This window comes from Oryx dammah, unplaced genomic scaffold, assembly GCF_014754425.2.
Source record: "Oryx dammah isolate SB20612 unplaced genomic scaffold, SCBI_Odam_1.1 HiC_scaffold_2, whole genome shotgun sequence".
Taxonomy (NCBI): Eukaryota; Metazoa; Chordata; class Mammalia; order Artiodactyla; family Bovidae; genus Oryx; species Oryx dammah.
The window spans coordinates 162389365-162405050 of record NW_024070186.1 but is presented as its reverse complement, the minus strand read 5'-3'; the positions used below and the strand labels follow the sequence as shown (position 1 = coordinate 162405050).

The 15686-nt window shown below is 45.4% G+C and overlaps 1 protein-coding gene across 2 annotated transcripts in view; it reads right to left on the bottom strand.

Moving 5' to 3' along the window:
• Positions 1–15686, bottom strand: part of RBFOX1 (RNA binding fox-1 homolog 1) — a 1681944-nt gene that overhangs the window by 1387224 nt on the left and 279034 nt on the right. For both annotated transcript variants that reach the window (XM_040256528.1, XM_040256446.1), the window contains exon 2: positions 15265–15327. The gene's annotated coding sequence lies outside the window, so the exon portion shown is untranslated. The remainder of the gene's footprint in view (positions 1–15264; positions 15328–15686) is intronic.

Sequence of the window (15686 nt, the reverse complement as noted above, 5' to 3'; positions counted from 1 at the left end):
TGTCTTCAGTCTTCTTCCATTTACATCTGGCTAAACCAATTACCTCCCCACCGCCTCACATCCCATTGGTGGTCCACAAACTGCTGAGATGGCTGAGCTCCTGCAGGCGTACCTGGTATCTTTTCAGCAGCCCGCTGTAACACAGGTGACAGAATGATTAAGAATGTCAGCCCTCAGTGCATGAGGAACTTATGTAAAAGCAAACGGTGTCATCCGAGGTAGACAGCAGCAAAGGGAACGAGAGAGCCCACAGGGCTGCCTCCAAGCAAACTTTAATAGGTAAGAAAGAACTGTCACAAAACAAAACAAAAACAGCCTTGTGACTTCTATAGGGCTTAGAATACAGCGGCACTGCTCACTGATGCACTGAAAAAATGAGCAAGTGGATTTTATGCAACGTGGAACAGATGATGATGATGGTTGGGTGATGGCTGGATGAAGGAAGAATGGATGGATGGTATGGTGGATGGATAGATAGAGGGAGGGGTAGGTGGGTGGATGAAGGAAGGATGGATGGATGGAAGGATGGATGGTATTGTGGATGAATGGATGGATGGAGGGAGGCAGGTTGAGTGGATGGGTGGGTGGTAAATGGGAGGATAGGTAGATGGATGGAGGGGGGTTAAGTGGGCAGGCAGGTGGGTGGTGGACGGGTAGACAGATAGATGAATTGAGACAGGGTTGGGTGGATGAGTGGGTGGATGGATGGATGGATGGATAGATGGATTGAGACAGGGTTGGGGGGATGAGTGGGTGGATGGATGGATGGATGGATGGATGAACGGTAGGTAGATGAAGGAAGGATGGATGGATAGGATGGGTGGTATGGTAGTTGGGTAGATGGATGGATGGAGGGAGACAGGGAGGTTGGGTGGATGTGTGGGTGGGTGGATGAATGGATGGATAGACGCACCCATACCTACATAGATAGGCAAATAGGTAGAGAAGCAGGTAGCGAGGATCCTTGACCTTTTTCTCACCCCATAGCCACAACCCCACAACAAACCAATGTCAGCCCTCTCTCTGACTATTTTAACATACCTCGTATCTGCTATCCTTGCTTCCACTTTGCCTCCATCCAAGACAACTTCAATACAGTAGCCAGAGTAATATTTTTTAAAACACAAGTATGATCATGTTCCTTCCTTTCCAGATCTTTTAATGGCTGATCCTGGCACTTAGAATAAAACCTGAAATCTGTACTTTGGTGGATCTCTCTCCCTGTCCACTCATCCAATACCATCAAATGCCCCCAGTATAGCACTCCCTTCCCACATCTTTTAATTCTTCAAAAGTCCTAACTGTCTTGCCCTACCTACCCAGAGACTTTTTCCTAGAATGTTTCAACTTGAATATCAATTCCTTGATCTCAAATTAAGTTACCATACTCTGCGCCTGTGTGTGTGCTTAGCTGCTCAGACCTGCCCAACTCTTCGCGACCCCAGGGACTGAAACCCACCAGGCTCCTCTGTCCATGGAATTTTCCAGGGAGGAATATTAGAGTGGGTTGCCATTTCCTACTCGAAGGAATCATCCCTGATGAGGGATCAAACCTTTGTCTCCTGCATCTCCTGAACTGGCAGGAGGATTCTTCACCACTGAGTCACCTGGGAAGCCTACCACATTCTGTCCAGGTTATAACATGCTGTGCATTTATCTCACAGAATATATGTTTATTTGTATGACTGTTTGTCTAAGATTTGCTTCTTCTGGAGAACTATAATCCCCACAGATTTGGGAACTTGCCTGTCTTGTTTATCACTCTGTCCCCAGCAGCTAGAACCATGCCTGGCATAGAAGAGGATTCAATGTGTATTCGTCCAGTGCATGAAAGCAGGGCTCTAGTTGCCTGCCAGATACAGTGAGAGGGCAATTCCTATTGGGAAGAGACAAGGACGAGGATCACAGGGACGGTGGGGAACCAATTCTGACGCCTCACCTTTGACCACATCCCTGATCAAAGCTCTCACAGGGAGGATGGAGGGCTTGACACATACCGTACCATCTGCAGCTCTGAGCTCAGTTCTGTGAGGACTGCTGAAGAAGGATGTACAAGCCTTCTCAGGAGCTCTGTGCCGGGGTAGCACTGCCTGGCTGTTCAAAGTCATGTTTGCCGAGTCAGCCTTAAGAAAGGAGCTTTAACTGGACCTGAGACAGCAGCCACCATGTGGAAGCAGGACCCTGTGCTCTGAATAACAAGGTCTTTTTTACTTTAGACTGAGATAGACATAATCTTTCTTCACTTCCCCAGTCTCATAATTCTGTATTAAAATAACTGTGAACACATCTATGAATATTCATAGTGTTAAACTATATATGTGTACACGCGTGTTGAGTCTTGTTTGACTCTTTTGCGAACCCATGGACGGTAGCCCACCAGGCTCCTCTGTCCATGGGATTATCCAGGCAAGAATACTGGTTTGGGTTGCCATTTCCTTTTCCAGGGGATCTTCCCATCCCAGGGACTGAACCCATGTCTACCCCTATCTACCCATTCTCCAACACTGCAGGCTGACTCTTTATCCACATGTATATTATACACATGTGGTGGTGGTTTAGTCAATAAGTCATGTCTGACTCTTGCGACCCCATGGACTGTCGTCTGGCCGGGTCCTCTGTCCATTGGATTTCCCAGGCAAGAATATGATTGCATACAAGCCATTTCACTGGAAAAGACCCTGATGCTAGAAAAGATTGAGGGCAGGAGGTGACAGAGGATGAGATGATTGGATGGCATCACTGACTCAATGGACATGGGTTTGAGCAAGCTCCAGGAGATAGTGAAGGACAAGGAAGCCTGGCCTGCTGCAGCCCATGGGGTGGAAAAGAGTCGACCCAACCGAGAGAGTGAACAAAAACAACAAGTACTACACATAAAATCTCAAAGGGACAATTCAGTTCCTTGCCGGTCAGTCCCTCACCTTTGTTGTTTTGTTTTTTTTAATTGTTGTTGTTCTCAGCACTGAACTTCAGTTGCAACCCAGTGAAAACATTGATGGGAGAATCAAGCCACTTTCAGTCTACAGTAAATCCCCTCCATTCGAACGCGTTCCATTCCAAGAGCATGTTCATGAGTCAAATGTCCTTGTAGGTCCACAAAGTTAGCCTAGTTACTCAACTAACACAATCAGCTATATAGTACTGTACTGTGATAGGTTTATAACACTTTTCACACAAATAGCACATCAACAAAGGCAAGAAATAAAGAAAACATTTTCAATCTTACAGGATGGTACATTGAAAAGTACAGTAGCATAGTACAGCAGCTGGCATCCAGGGGCTGGCATCAAGTGAACAGGCAAGAAGAGGTACTGACTGGGGCAGGGAGAGAAGGTGGGAGATGGGAGAGCTGACAGGTCGCCAGCAATAGGAGATGGAGGACAAGCTGCTCTTTCGCTCACATCTGCCGTCGATGGCACAGGTTTTGGTTCTTTGCCAGAACCAGATGCATGTTCCTATCTTTGGAAGTTCTCAACCTGAGGGTTTGTATGTAGGGGACTTACTGTACAAGCATGTTGAGCAACAGAAGGACTGAGGGCTGAGGCTCTAGGTGGACCTACTTGCCTCAACTATCAAGAGTCTCCGTTCAATGCAACGTCCCTGGTAACCACAGACCATGCTTCAGTTTCCATGTTCATGGTGTAGCATACATCACGTTTCTCATTCTTTCTTTGCATGGAGAGGAAGAGGAAGAGAAAGGAAAGCTCCACAAAATTTTATCTTTAATCATACCAGTCATCAATGTCACCTACACTATAGAGAATAAAAACAATCTAGATGCTCCAGGAGATGGTGAAAGATAGGCAAGCTTGGGGTGCTGCAGTCCATGAGGTCGCAGAGTCAGACACAACTTAGCGACTGAACAACAGGAATAAGGTACTACTGAGATATTCAGGTGCCACAATCCTCCAACCTCTGTTGCAGCCAAAACTCCTTGCCACGATTTCTTGACTAAAATGCTCAGCCCTGTTGGCACTTTGGACCCAGGGTCCTACACATAGAAAGAACTTAGTATACAGTGGTCAAGAGTGTGGACCCCAGAGTTGAGATGGCCAGAGTCCAGCCCAGCCCCCCCACTTTCTGGCCCTCTGAGTATGAGCAGCCCACGTAACCCATTCAAGGGTCAGTTTCCCCATCTGCAAAACTGTAGGCATTATTAGCAGGACCCATCTCACAGGTCCTCCTGTGGATGAAAGAAGGTACAGCGCTTCGTGTACAAAGCTTAGCCCAAGGCCTGGTGTGGGAGCACATATCCTGCACCCATTGTTACCTTCGGAATGGCTGAGGACAACATCGGTTCTGCTCGGCACGGACGCAGACAGGAGCGCATCACTTCAGGAAACGTCTATAAAAAGCTCACTCTCAGAAACTTTTTTTTTTTTAATTTTGGCTGTACAGTGCAGTAGGCAGGATCTTAGTTCCCTGACCAGGGATTGAACCCTGTGCCCCCTGCATTGGGAGCCTACAGTCTTAACCACTGGACTACCAGGGAAGTCCCTCAAAAACATTTTAAATGTAAGTGTTTTGAAGTGAAAGGTTAGTTTCACTCTTGGGAGTCAGTGAACAGGCAGACAGAGTGAACGATTGGATTATGACAAGGCAAAAGACTTCACGCTGACCTCTAGTCCGGGCCACGTGAGGGCCCTCCCCTCAAATGCGGTTGCATCCCCACCCACTTGCTGGTTCTGTCCTCTGCCTCAGTTCTCCTTCCATCTTCTTGCCCTTCGGAACCACAACAAGGTCTCCCCCAACTGAAACAAAGCAATGTTTTCGTTTTTGTTTCAATTTACTTTTTTTTTCTTCCTATTTCTTTCTTTATTTAGATTTTTGGTCATGCCACGCAGCATGTGGGATCATAGTTCCCTACCCAGGGATAAAACCCGTTACCCCCTGCTTTGGTAGCACAAAGTCTCAACCACTGGTCAACCAGGGAAGTCCCAATAGAACGGTGTTTTTGCTACGCTCTTCTGCTGAGCTGACTGCCGCCAAGGTTCTGCTCTCAGCATCCTATTCTCCACCCCAGTGGCTTTCCCCAGGCAGATGCTCTGTCCTCCCCAAAAGGAATCTGCATTTAATCTTCACAAGAAACCTTTGGCCTGTGACTGCTTTCCTATTATCGTAGAGGACATTGGGGCTGAGAAAAGTTACATAACTTTCCCAAACTTGCAGGACTGATAAATAGAGAGCCAAGATTTGAATCCCCATTTATTTGTCTTAAAGTCTGTGTTTTTCCCTCCAGGACTGCTGCTTCCTTTACCTGAATCTAAATGAACCTAGATGACTAGATGTAACCCACTGTGTCTACGGAGCACACACAGCCAAAAGGCTCACTGCTTCTTTAGCTAGAAGTGTGCAATTTTTATGAATTTCTACCAACAGAATTTTTCAGAGTAGACCATAGTGGATGGCTCATAAACTTAGACTGAGAACACAATGCATACAACTGAGTTCTCATAAATGAATTTATAGATATAACAAGGATGCCTGGGACTGGGACTGGAGAAGACCCTTGAGAGTCCCACGGACAGCAAGGAGATCAAACCAGTCCATCCTAAAGGAAAGCAACCCTGAATATTCATCGGAAGGACTCATGCCGAAGCTGAAACTCTAATACTCTGGCCACCTTATGTGAAGAGCCCACTCGCTGGGAAAGACTCTGATGCTGGGAAAGATTGAGGGCAGGAGAAGGGGGTGACAGAGGATGAGATGGTTGGATGGCATCACCAGTTCAGTGGACATGCATTTGAGCAAACTTTGGGAGATAGTGAAGGACAGGGGAGCCTGGCGTGCTTCAGTCCATGGGGCTGCAAAGAGTCGGACACAACTGAGCAATTGAACAGCACACGTGGGACTGGAGAACATGAGACTCCCAATACACTGAGTCTGTAAACCCTTCTCAAGAAACAGCATGACATTCAACTCAGATCAAAGGGAAAGCTTATTTCCCTTTGACACTAGACACATTCCCTGAGACACTAGTCTCAGAACTGGAGTCTTGTACCAGAATCCAGGGATCCTGAAGCTCCATCTTCCTTAGGGCTTTGCTGTTTTGGGGACCAGTGGGCTAGTCCCTAATCTGGGTTCTCCTTCTCTGTGAGCACCTTGAAGGTAAAGATTTGATCTGACTCACATTTACCACTCCATTGCCTAGCTCCTCTTAAATATAATCCGAATTCTCTTTATTTTTAGGAGACAGTACTTTTTAAAAAAATATTCATTTATTTGGCTGCATTGAGTCTCAGTTGTGACACACAGAATCTCTGATCTTCATTGTCACATGCAGGATCTTTAGTTGCGACATACAAACTCTTAGTTCTGATCTAGTTCCCTGACCAGGGATTGAACTCCTGCACTGGGAGTTTGAAGTCTTAGCCACTAGCCCACCAGGGAACTCCCTGAATCTTCTTCATGGGCTAATAAAACATAGGCAGTTAAGAATAGAAAACTTAAAATACAGTGAGCTGGTTGTAAATTAACCATCCATTTGTATATAAATAAAAATGAGACCTTATCCACCCAAAGTGAAAAAGATGCTCTTATTCTTTGACTGTGTAAATTCCCCTTGGGGGTACATCCCCTGGAAGTTATCCCAGGAAGAAAACTCTATAGATCCTGAGTCATTAACTCTGACAATAATAGTGTTCATGAAAAGAATGGGAACCTCCTAGATATTTCATAATAAGGAAGCAAGGCATCATTCGGTGGATATATCGTGTCACCCTGAAAACAATGATCGTGGGCAGTGAATGAGCAACTGGAAAACAAACACTCAAGCTGAAACTTGAGGGAAGAGATCCGGACACTGGTTCACAGGCCCACACTGGACCACACATCTGGACAAGGGATGACACTGAATCGTGGCAGAGCAATTGGACTGTTTTGTGGCAGCCACGTCTATTAGAAAGACCGGGGCGCTGGTCAATCCTGTTTCCTCATCATCTTCAGAGAGTTATTTGAGCATTGAGTTTCAAATGGGCACAAAGAAGGTCAGGGAGAGCCTGGAATCTGTTTGGAAGCAGAAGGTGGGCCCTTGGAGCAGAGCCCCTGGGTGAGAGAGCCTGGCTTTGCATGCAAGACATGGCGAGTCCCCTTCCCGGAGTCAGAGCCACGCCGGCTGTGGTGAGCGATCACGCTCTCAGCCATCTGCTCCCGGGCTGTGAAGGCAGTGGTGTGTCCTCCCGCCTGGACGCCGGGGAGGACACTGATCACTAGTCAATCTGCTTGAAATTGCCTCCGATGATTAGTGTGTAATGACTCAGGTAGGTCACGGCCAGGGACATTTCTGTTATTAATGCATTAGCAGCTGGAAACGGGCATTGATTCTGCAGAGGGAAGCTTAGAGACTTGGTGGGGAGAGCCCAGCCTTGTTCTGTGAAAATGGTCACTTCTGGGGAGCTGGGGGGCAGTGCCCTGCAAGAGCACTGCAGGTAAAGGGTGAGAGAGGGCCAGAACAAAGACCAGCCAGCTCAAAAGGAAAAAAAAAAAAAATTGGCTTGGACAGAAGGAAGAGAAGAATTTACCTGCAATGGGGATAACTGTTGACCTTGCCCACTTCTGAGATGAATCTAATCATATCCCTGTCTTCCGAGCCCAACATATATGTCTCTCTGTGACTGAATAGTTTAGGATAGTTAGTAGAACTTGAAATGTTTTACTGACTTAACTTTTATCATAAATTCAGGACCCCATGTCCTTCTGTTTGCTGCAATATCCCCAGTACCTGGCAAGAATCCAACACAATAATTTTCTATAGTTATCTGTTCATAAATGAATGAAGGAAGAGTAAGAGTGAGTGTTCACTTTATGTCACTCTGCTAAGACCTGAGCTGCAGTGTACAATAATAGAGTTTTTCCAAGATGACTCATCCTCCTTAAAAATGGGGACTGAGGTCCAGTGAATTAACCAGCTTGCCAACATGTACATACTCACACACACACACGTGTCAGTCAGTGAGAGGAGATGACTTCTCAGTTATGCCATTGTTCTGAATAACAAAAATGGTAATGACTGTTATCATTTATTTAGTGTTGACTGTATGCCAGGCACAGAGTTGGGGTTTCCATATTCCCATTACACAAAGAAGAAATCCCTGGTTAACTTTCTTTAAGCTAACATCGATCAGACATTCTTAAACATAATTTTTCAATGAGTCAAGAATCTTCATTTGTCGGAATTAATTACTTGGGTTCCAAAGAAACTAGCCACATATTTAAAAAACTATTCTGGTTACCAGCACTTGGAGAAAGTTTATCCTTCTGTGGAGCCTGCCAAAAGTTGAAAAAATCTATAGCTTCCTCCATTCCAAGAAACCAAATTCCTTGTTGCTGTAACTCACTAACCAGCCATTTTACTGAAATTTTTGTTTGTCCTTTGCGATTTCCAGCCATTAACACAGGTTCACCAATACAATGTTAAATAGAAACAGCAAGTAGATCTAATCTTTAGCTTAAGTGAAGGGATTTAGCAGAAATCCCGAGTCATTGTTTTCCTTGGTCATTCAGCTGGGAACTGATGAATAATCAGGATGAATACCAAGATTTTGCCTCTTACGTGTTCAAGCCAGTATGAGAGGCTGCAGGCAAAATCTGCTTTTCTTTCCTCTAATTCTCTAAAGCAATCTATGTGTGTGGATCAAACTTTATCAGTATCAACTTACTGTGTATGTGTGTTAGTCACTCAGTCGTGACCCCATGGACTGTAGCCCGCCAGGCTCCTCTGTCCATGGGATTCTCCAGGCAAGAACACTGGAGTGGGTTGCCATGCCCACCTCCAAGGGATCTTCCCAACCCAGGGATCAAACCCAGGTCTACTGCACTGCAGGCAGATTCTCTACCATCTGAGCCACCAGGTAAGCCCTATCAATTTATTAATACAGAAAACAGAAGGCAGAATATCAGTACTGCATTAGTCCCCAACGTGTCTGGTATATTTTCTTTCTTGTCCAGGAGACAAGGGGCTCATTTCTGCCCACAGGTCGGGGCGTGAAGAACCACTGCTGGTCATAACTCAACAATCTCGGCCTTGCTGAGATAATGATACCCTCTCTCAGCCTTCTCTTCTGTGGCCTACTTTCTGCCTTCCATGTTTGTTTACTGAATTCCAACTTGGAAGGGGCCTTAGTTACAGACGGAATGAGTGAATGAAAGTCGCTCAGTCATGTCTGACTCTTTGTGACCCCGTGGACTGTCACCAGACAGGCTCCTCTGTCCATGGAATTCTCCAAGCAAGAATACTGGAGTAGGTATCCATTCCCTTCTCCAGGGGATTTTCCTAATGCAAGGGTGGAACCCAGATCTCCCACATTGCAGGCAGATTCTTCACTGTCTGAGGCATCAGGGAAGCCCAGGTCCAGACTACTGGAGTTCAATTCCTTGCTGTTACTATTACAATTTTTAATGAGGAAACTTAAATTTGGTCAAATGTATTGTTAAGAATCACATGGTTGGGACTTCCCTAGTGGCTCAGTGGTAAAGAAGCCACCCACCAATCCAGGAGACATGGGTTTGCTCCCTTGCCCAGGAAGATCTCACATGCCACGGAGCAAATCAGCCTGTGCACCACAGCCCGTGTTCTGCAGACCATGCTGTGCAACAAGAGAAGCCACCTCAACGAGCAGCCCACACACCAGAACTAGAGAGCAGTTCCCCGTCACTGGAACTAGAGCAAGCCCAGGCAGCAGTGAAGACCCAGCACAGCCAAAAAGGGGGGAAAGAGGACTCACAGTCGATTAATAATGCCGGGACATGAGTCTAGCTCTCCTGATGTTTCAGAGATTGATCTTGAATGAGACATGGCGTAGAGGTGGATTGTAAGGGATTAGGAATGACAGAAGAATGATTCAAAGTACAAATAGTGTGATCATCTTTCATACCCTCAATCTATGCAGCTCAATAATTCTTTCAAAATAGATGTGTGTCTCTCATTTGAGAGGTGTTAGGGATATAGGATATAGCAGTGAGTAAGGCAGACACAAACCATACCTTCTATATCCTCCAGCCCAATGGAGGAGACAGATAATACACAAGTGATAAACAGGATAAATAGGGGTCATGATGAGCTCCATGGTAGAAAAGATGAAGAACCAAAAGCCAGGTAACACATCAGGCTTCTCTTCTCTATCCATGGTCCTGAAATTCTACCCTCACACAAATCTTCCTTATAACTTTCTTTCTTTCTTATCTTCCCCTGCTCGAACAATACGGGAGCAGAAGGAAATGCTTGTCTTCTTGTATTTCTCTCCCTACACTCTCCTTCCTCACCGCTCATTTCCATATACTCATTAAATAAAAAATATCCCCTGGATTCCTACTCCCAATCCTGCAGAGGGGAAACAGGGAGAGAAGGAAGAATGCCTTAGGGTTCTGCTAGGCAGCAGCTCAAGAGAGACGAGAGACCCACATGTGAGATGTGTGAACAAGGGTGTCTGGTGGTAGCAGCTGGTTGGCCAAGTGACAATGAAAGTGAGAAGGTCAGTGAGCATCTTTTTCTTTGCCCTCTAGACCATTGGACTCCAAATAACTGGCGTGACACCCTCCAGAGGTCTGGACATGGATGAAATCGATGCTCTTGTGTTGTCCTGTTCTTGCTCTTCTTTCCCTCTTGAATTCCCAATGATGCTCGCCCTCTCCCACCCTCAGTCAGGCTGCTGACTTCTTTAACTCAAAAGAATTCCACCTCCCTGGGTGACCATCATTGCTCCTTCTCTTCCTGTTCACCCTTGCACTGTTCGCCTCTCGTCTGCTCCACTGAGCTCCAGATTCTAAAAATAAGATCATGGGGGTCACGCTTCTACACTGAAAAGAGACTTAGTATTTTCTTTCTCCTACAGAAGGGAATCAAGGAACTCAAGTACATGGGGAAAACTTCCTTCATCAGGAGGGTCTTCACAGAGATCATAACAGAAGTTTCTATATTAAGAGCACAGGGAAGAGACCAATGATTGCAAATGCATGACGTTGGGCAATAAACATACTTAGAACTCAAGAGATCATCTTGCCCAATTGGAACAGACAGTATTTTCCTCCAAGAGAAGGCCGGGTGTTTGGTAGGAACTAGCTTTTTGAACAAGATGATATTCATGCTTCAGAATGTTATTCCTTTCATAAACAGAATAGAATCCAGGGGAAAGGTGGCTTCAGGCATGAGGACCAGTTAGGAAGACTTCATAGCCATGTAAAGAAGAACTTTGTGAAGTGTGTGCCAACAAGAGGGTACGCAAGTGAGGCTTTTAGAAGGCCCAGATCAAAAACTCGTTTCTCTCTTGGTGGTGGATGAGGAGGAAGACAAAGTCAGAGATGGCTAAAGCTTGGGAGTGGGGTCCCTGGGAGGAGAATGGTATCCTTAGGTGAGTGAGTGGGGTCTGGTCTGATTTTCATATTGGGAATTTGGAGTCAGAAATGACAGCCAGAAGTAACGGAGAGATACAGCAGTCTGTGCTGCACGTGGCTGTAGAGCCCAGTGTCGGATCTGAAGCCAGGTGTTCTGGGCCCAGCAGCAGACAAAGCAGAGGGAGATGCTTGGAAGAAGAATATTCAGTGAAAGGTGAGGACAAAAATCAGCATCAGGGTGACCCAGACTGTTCTCTGGTCTAAGGTCAGTTCTGTCACCCTCACTTATATAACACTCCAGCAGAAGATGGGACGCACGCATGGTATCTGTTCATCCCTCCATCACTCCATGTCTTCACCTATCACTATACCCAACAAGTACTTATTGTCCATTATGGACATGACTACAGTCACCACTGTGAATATAATCAGAGCTTATACATTATTTGGACTTCCCAGGTGGCCCTGGTGGTAAAGAACCTGCCTGAGAATGCAGGAGATGTAAGAGATGTGGGTTCAACCAGTGTGGGTCAGGAGGATCCCCTGGGGGAGGGCATGGCAACCCTCTCCAGTATTCTTGACTGGAGAATCCCCATGGACAGAGGAGCCCGGTGGGCTACAGTCCATAGGGTCTCAAAGAGCTGGACACAACTGAAGTGAGTTAGCACTCACATATATTATTTAATGACCAGCATGAGTCAGACACCAACCAGTTAGAATGGACACATGTCAGGGCACCAGAGGACCAGGCAGGAAAATCATTAATCCTTTAGCTCTGGATCAAGGGTCCATGTTGGGGGGATAAGGCATATGGAATTGCAGGGGTGAAAGATGCTTAAGAGTTTGGGACAGCAGGAGCTTACCAACCCATATCCATACTGACTTATACCAGCTGATTATCAGCCTGAGTACAAGAAGGGACAACTGAGACTTTGCCCCTGTATTCAGAGGACCTCTGGTCTACAGATGCCCCACCCAGCATGGTCGGCTGTTACTAGCCAAAGCATGCTGCTTAAACTTCATTTGATTAAAAACAAATAAAATTGCAGGCTCAGTTCCTCAGCAGCACTACTGTTGATGGGCACAGGTGAAGGGCTCGATGGCCAGATCCAGCTGGTGGTTACCATGCTGCACGGCACAGATAAAGACTATCCTATGATCACAGGAAGTTCTACTGGATGGCACTGGACTAAAGAAAAAGACAAACATGACATTAATTTTTGCTCAACGAATGAATGAGTTGAAAGTGCAATCTGACAAAAGACAGAGGTCAAAGGAAGGCTTCCACCGGAAGTTAAATTTAAAAGTTGGAGGACAGTGAAATCTACTCAAAGTTACGTGGCAGTCTGGATGGGAGCGGGGTTTAGGGCAGAATGGATACATGCATATGTATGGCTGAATCCCTTCACTGTCCACCTGGAACTATCACACCGTCATTAATCGGCTATTCTCCAAAATAAAAGAAAATGTTAAAATTCATTTAAATAAAAAGATAAAAGTTGTAAGAAATTACTCGGAGGCTGAAGATCAACCGCTGATGGTGCTACAATCAGCTTTATGCAGTTTTCCTTCTAGATGCAGCTCATAAACGGATGTGGGAACCAGATGCCTACACAAACGTAGGGTCATGTGAGCTAACCCCCTGCATCGTGTACATTGGCCAATCTGTGTCCTAAGGTTAATACAGATGGGGAATTCTGGGAAAAAATATACAACGAGCGATCATCAAACTTTGGAAGCAGGAAATGGACACTGATTTTCTGAAGCCAACGATATCCAACCCTGTCTCAGCCTAAAATAAGATATTAGTCACTGCATCAGCCCAGGCATGGAGTTAGATCTGAGAAAATTCCAGCTGCAGCCATTGCTCCCTGTAAAATCCCATGAGAGGCTGAAGTGGTTTCCTGACCCCTGCAACGAGGTACCACACATGGGACTGGTGAAGGGGACCCAAGGACCAGGTACATGGCCAAATGGACATGCCAGATCATCTCCTTTCCTGGTAACCAAGCAACCTCCCAGAATTCCACCTACATTCCTGTGGGCCCTGGGAGCTGGCGGAGGTACTCATTGAGCCAGAGAAGCTATGATAACAAGAAGGCATCAGAATCTATCAAGCACGGAGGTTGGGCCACAGCTCTCAACATCCCCGATGAGAAGTTTTCCATTTCTTCCTTTTTAATTTTTTTAAAAATTTATCAGATATCTGCACACTGGTTTGGAGCAGCAAATTAATATTTTTTTTCCTCTTCTGACTGCAATTGTAGATATGAAAATACCATATCCATAGACAAATTAACATGAGTTTCTTACAACAGTGTGCTAATTATCTCAGGGACCAGAGACTCCCCTAGGTCAGAGTCTTCAGCCTCAATCTTGGAAAGGAACACGGGTTTCTTTCTGGGAAGCAGTAATTTGTATCGTGTTGAGAAGGTACAGAGAAAGGTGGAAGGGGCGTGCATCACTGGAAAACCCACACTCAACACCCTCCATCCCCCATTCCTCCCCGCCTTCTCCAGCATCACCAAGAAGTCCAGAAGGACACTGCCTGAAACAGGAACAGCTAGAGTAACATACACACTTAAGTTGGCAGCAAATAGATAGGAACAGACTGCATGCCAAACAGCCCTCTCCTTGTTTCGCTAACAAAATCTCCCCAGTTTTCAAGGGATGCTGTAGCCCGAACTTCAAAGGCATTAAAGGATAGATGTGGCATGTAGGGAATTAAACATGAAATTTCCTTTCTTATTGGGAACAAAAGCTGCAGGTCTAATCTCCTGTGTGATACAAGCTTTAGCTGATCAGGGTTACACTTAGTCATTCTGATGTGGCGAGCGACGGCGAATACATCATCTTTCTTATTTCTTTCTTTCTCCTCCTCTTTCCCGGCTTCCTTCGCATATGCAAATGCCACAGCAATAACAGGAGTCTTGCAACACCACTGAGGGCAAAAGAATTCTCTTTGATCAGCCTCTTCCAGGCCTGGAGTCCCACAGCCACCAATTTCTACCTGCCCCTTTATGATATTTGATGTATCAAATTAGTCTCCAGCACTCTCATAAGTAGAATATACTAAGAAATTCCGAGACCTAGGAAGGAAAGCTACATCTTGGAAAAAAATAAATATTTCTTTAAGTAAGCCTTTTAAAATTTTTATATTTATGGCTAAATTATTACAGATTTCTTCCGAACACAAGTGGCTCACCGACAGAACTCAGGCAGAAGCAGGCTGATGGCAGAGACTTTATGGAGAATGCAGTGTCACCCCCACCACCACTCCGAATGCTAGCGTATCAGAAAAAAATAAGAGTTGGAGAAATTGGACAAAATACTGCTAACTTCACCAAAAATAAAGTCCTTGTGCGCAACGAGAAAGGCAGACGGCAGAAAGTGCTTACTTGCTAAAAACAAATGAAATTTCCAAAACATACCCCAGCATCTTAAAGTACAGAACTTCTTTTTCGCAGGCATTTTTATATAGGAGTAATGCATTCTGGCTCAGAAAGAGCAAAAAGAACTGCTCTGCTCTGAAATACCTCAAGAAATATATGGTCTCACTAATGTGTCTGCTTCCTGCCATTTCTTTTGACTTTGCAGGGCTCCAGTGACTGGGGCAGGGGCATTGAGAAAAACTCAGGGAACAAAAAGAAAACAAAAGCACATTTAATTTAACCCCCAGACAGTAATGGTAGGTTTAACCCATCACACTCTTCTCACGCTTCTCTAACATTCCTTCTGTTCTTTTTCAAGATACTATCCAGAGAAGCCTCTTCTCACCTCTGAACCCAATGTAGTGGCGCAAAAAAAGAAAGACACAAGCTGGCAGCAAAGTGTTTGTGGGAACCCCAAGCCCGCAGAAGAGAGCTTTTCATCGCAAACACAATCAAAGCCATGGATGGCATTACGTAATGACCGCTCAAAAGCAGTTGCACTTACTGAATGCTGAGTCTGATCAGGAAAGCTGTAAGCCTCACTTGCATGAGTTCTCCGAGCAGTTTCCTAGAGAAAAAGAGAAGGGGAGACTTTAGTACCGAGGAATGTATTCCTGAATTGCGTCTGCATCTGTCTTGGTCATACTAATATCTGGTTAACCAATAAAATAGGTAAAACCTAACTAACAATGATAATGGTGATGAAGATGAAAAGGATAAAGATCAGAGCTTCAAATATTATTTTCATTGAATGCCTTCACACTCCAATCAGGAAGGCATTCCCAGTTTCTCTGTTCCAGGAGAGGAAACCAAGGCTCAGACAGCTCAGTTGTACAAAGTTTGCATATTGGTAGTGGAGCCTGGATCTGAACTTGGGAAATCAGGTAACAAATTTAGAACCATTCTGCTATGCTTCTAACCTCCACA